The following is a 4,916-nucleotide window of genomic DNA, read 5'->3' as shown; positions in this document are numbered from 1 at the left end:
GACTTTTTTTTGTCATAAGAGGTTACTTTTTAACAACATCGATATACAGGATGGAAGTAATATAACTGTGTAGGTTTTAACAGCTTATTCCTTGGTTATAGTAATAGTAGTAGTAGTAGTAGTAGTAGTAGTAGTAGTAGTAAGTAGTATTCAGTGGCGGCCCGTGGGTATTGAATTCAGGGGGGCTGCATACAAAAATAAACCATGCAACTTATCTTATTTAAAGATTAATTCCATGCGCCTTGTCTTGTAGGTTGCAAACCTTTGAATCATCATCTTATTAAAATCCGATATGTCGTTTAACATAGTCTTTACAATGGAAAACATAGCTAATGCAGTCAATCTCTCTTCTCTGATCGTATTTCTAAGATAGGACTTTACTCTCTTCAAACACGAAAAGCAACGTTCTGGTTCGGAAATTGTCATTTTTTATGGTGATAGCTATGCGTAGTAGTTTCACAACTTCAGAAAATAAGGCCTGGAAGTTCTCAGATAGAAGAAACTGCAAGAGCTGACTGCGTCAGTGATATTTCTGAATTCTTGTCTCTGATACAACACAGTGAGTTACGTTTTTAGTTTGTCTTTATTGAACATTAGAAAAATCTTCACACATACATTTAGGTCATTTTCAGGAAATGAGCTTTTGTAGCATTCAAATTTTTCTTGACACAGAAGAGAAGATAGTATCAGATGATCTGTGAACTGGAATCGGATGTTAGCTTGTGTGATAATGAGGTCACACACTTCCTTGGCTGCCGCAACCCTTGTCTGAATCCCTTCGACCTGACGACGCATTTAGGGTTTTCATTTTCACAGATCTCGCTGCACAACTGTGCACTGTTCCATATTGTCTGTATGGCATTAACAAAGCTTGATATGCAGAGTCAGCCTCGGTAGCATAGTCGTTGCGGGTTCGATCCCGACCCAGGTCGATGGCATTTAAGTGTGTTCAAATGAAAAAGGCTCATGTCAATATAGATTTACTGGCATTTAAAAGAATCCTGCGAGACAAAATTCTGGTACACTGGCGACGCTGATTTAACCCCTGCAGTTGCGAGTGTCGTTAAATAAACCATAATTTAATTTTTTTTATATGCAGATTTGGACCTTAGAAATATCTAACTGGTGATGTTGTAGTTGGTTGTATAATATTATATCTACATGATACATCAATAAATGAAAAAATACTGAGCCAGAAATTGAATTCAGGATCTTCAAGAGCACGCACCAGGGCGCTTGCCTCATTTATTGTGATGTTGTTAGATGTTTCAGACTCCATTATGGTTTGGAAACATTCTAGCAATGGCTCCTTCTTCTCATGAACAACATTTACTGTTCTTATTTTAAAACTCCATCTTGTTGCTCCAGCTGATGGAATTGCCTTTGAAACACATTAATCTAATACAGACTGAGTGGAGATCGAGAGAAGAAAGCAGGGATACTGGATAAATCAGCAAAAAATATGCGAGCCTTTGTATTTTGTTTACTGGCTCTTTGCATTATGAGATTCAACTGATGGGCACTTAATTTCACATTTCTCCTGAACTGTTTAGGTTCTGAACTGAACAGACTGTCAATATTGTACAGAATTAAACATTGTTGCATTTGTTATACTCACAACATTAAAGAAAATGTATTTAAAACTGCACGCTACCGGCAAGCTGCTGCAAATTTTGCAGCGCCTGGAAACTCTGGATTCTAGGCCAGGGGCAGCAGGGGGAGGGGTAAAACTCGCGCAAAGCATCCGAAACGAGACTGGCAGCTCCAGGGGAGGAAGTGGCTTCACCCATAGTCCTTGTCTCTGGCTTCTCTCTGGCAGCACCAGGGGAGAAAGTGACTTCATTAACGATTGCGTGCATGTCAATGAGAGCGAAATTTAAAAAAATTCGAGCCGCTAAATAGAGATTGTATAATAAATATATTTCACAACATAAAACGAGGCAAGAGCCACAAATGTCTGGGGGTGCTGCAGCTCCGCAGCCCCTGGTAGTAGTAGTGGCAAGTGGTGGTGGCGATGGCAGCAGCAGCAAGAAAAAAGAAAGGAAGAACAGAGAAATTACTTACTTATATACAAGAAATCGTGAGTAATGTCATTAATTTCGAGGGCTTATTCTTTGAGATATTTAAAAAAAAAATGTCATACAATTTTGTTCGTTTTTGCTTCCTTTTCGAGAAAAAAATTGGGTAGTCTCTTCTACCTAAATCCCAACCTCACCTTCACGTGGTGCAACCTGTTTTACACTAACGAGGCTCTGGGGACCAGGTATTGGCGGTATAACCATAACATCTTAATGTAGAGGAAATGTTACATTAGTGGAACCCTACAATTCTACCCCTCTGGACCAGCAACCCGTTGGGCGTATTCATTACTAGCTTTCAAATCTCAAAACAAGCCTCGGATGAACCAGATTGATCAACCTGTTGACGACCTTTGCAGGACTGCATCAGATATGTTTTTAATTATGGAAGATTTCAGTGCCAGGATACAAAACAGTAAAATCCACCAGTGTGTAGGAGGACTTGGAGAAAAGACTTTCAATGGAAATGGCCAAAGACTTATTGATTTTTCAATATATAATCAAGTAAAAATTATGAATTCTATGTATGAATATAAAGACAGCCATAAGTATACCTGGGAAGCCAAGAATTCAAGGTCAATTATTCATTCATTCATTCATTTAGTGTTCTGCCCAAAGGCAGGTCTTTCACTGCAAACCCCATTTTCTCTAGTCTTTCCTATGTTCTGCCTTCCTCTTTGTTTCCTCATATGATCCATATAGCTTAATGTTGCCTATCATCTGATATCTTCTTCTAACCCGAACTCTTCTCCCATTCACCATTCCTTCCAGTGCATCCTTCAGTAGGTAGTTTCTTCTCAGCCAGTGACCCAACAACTCCTTTTTCTCTTCCTGATCAGTTTCAGCATCATTCTTTCTTCACCCACTCTTTCCAACACAGCTTCAGTTCTTGGTCAATTATAGACCACATTATATACAACCAGAAACTATCAGATATGGTATTAGACACAAGAATATTTAGAGATTCAGAAATTGAATCTGATCACTACCTTCTTGTCCCTCCTATATGTATAAATCCAAGATGGAGTAAAACAAAGAAGCTACAGTAAAATATGGATTTGCAGAGTAAGCTCCCTGAAAGATTCCAGCACCACTTGGCTCTACCAGACAAGATTGCAAAATATAATGGAAGATCTACCTGTCTCAGACAGTATCGAAGAGGAATGGAATACACTTACACATGTTTTAAAAATAATATGCAATAGAAAGCCTGGGCACAAAAAAGAGGTGGAATAAAAACAAAGGCCTATGACATTGGGATGATGAAATAAAAGGAATTATTAAGGACAAAAGGGAAGCGTATCATAAATAAATACTTGTCAAGCAAAACAGAAGAAGACAAAATAAATTATCATAAAAAGAGCAATTGCAAAAAGAGAAACCTGAAGGAGACGCAGACAAAGCTGGGAAGAATTAGTGTCATACTTAGAGAATAAGATAAGCAGACCAGAACCACAAACCTATAAAATCCTAAGAAATCTGAATAGAGAAACAAAGGACAATCTTAATATCAATGTTATCTCTTCAAAACAGTGGTCACATTATTTTCAAAATCTATGGACCCAAATATGGACCCTCTTACACTACCATTATCCACTAATACTTCAACTGACTCTATTACAAAGGATGACCCTTTAGAAGTATTGTTAAAGATGAAAAGCAACAAAGCTCTAGGAGAAGATTCCATAAATAATGAATTGTTGATTGGAACTGGTCTCGTATTTAGCTTGATCAACTTCTGTCCACATACAATACAATTTAAACAAATTGGCAGACCATTTTACAATGTTCATAGAAACACAAATACATACATAATCGTACATGGATACATACAGTGAGGGACATACTTTTTGAGTGGGCTAAAATGTTTCAAGATTTGTAGGGCGGTTCATAAGAGGCTGTAATTTTAATTTCTTCTCAGCATAGACTGTAATAGCGAAGAATGGATAGAACGGAGAAAAATTCTCTCCAGCACCGGGATTCGAACGGGGGTTTTCAGCTCTACGTGCTGATGCTTTATCCACTAAGCACTAACCCACATCGGATTCAAATTCTGATACCAGATTGAATCCCTCTCAGTTTAAGTTCTACCTCTCTGTAATGCTTAAACAGAAAAGCGAAGTGAATGTCTCGTCATCATATGAACCAAAACTTCTCGGCTCAGAGCATGCACAATGTGGCAGTCCTTGATTTATAAAATAACTCATACTATGTCCCTCGTTGTACATACTGTCCGTCAGAGTGGTTATGTCGCATTCCGGTTTCCACCACTCATTTCTGTTGGCACCTCTGTAAAGAATAGTAGCTGAGTTGTTAGTCTCTTTCCTGACAATATTATTTGCTGTATAGAATTACAAGTCTCCATAATATTATGCAGCTGTTTAAAAAAATTTAAGGAAAAGGGCCTCGTTAACTAAATGTCTCGTGATTTTGTCTGTTTTGACACCCTTGCAACATAACCCACTAGGATGGACGGTATATACATATATACATGCATCCAAATAATTTGAAGAGAGGTTCCTCATGTTAAAAAAAATGTTTAATTTCTTTTAAAGATGGAGTACACTGCGATACACCCCTTGAGGTTACTGGGGAAAAGGAATAGCATGCACTGTTGCAATATTTTGTCTCCAGACCCTACTGTCTAGGTGTTGGGTTTGAGATTATACCTGTAACTTCGCAACATTCACCCTACCGCGTTGCAAAATGTCATTCTTCCCTTGTCTCTTTTTACTTAGTTGCACACTGCTGTTGACCACGTAAGCTACTGAGCTATCTGATTCAAAAACACTGACTGGTGATATTATTGCAAAATTATTTTAAATAGTTGCTACAGTC

Source organism: Periplaneta americana, chromosome 7 (assembly GCF_040183065.1).
Source record: "Periplaneta americana isolate PAMFEO1 chromosome 7, P.americana_PAMFEO1_priV1, whole genome shotgun sequence".
In the NCBI taxonomy this organism is placed as follows: Eukaryota; Metazoa; Arthropoda; class Insecta; order Blattodea; family Blattidae; genus Periplaneta; species Periplaneta americana.
Note: the sequence above shows the minus strand (reverse complement) of the source record.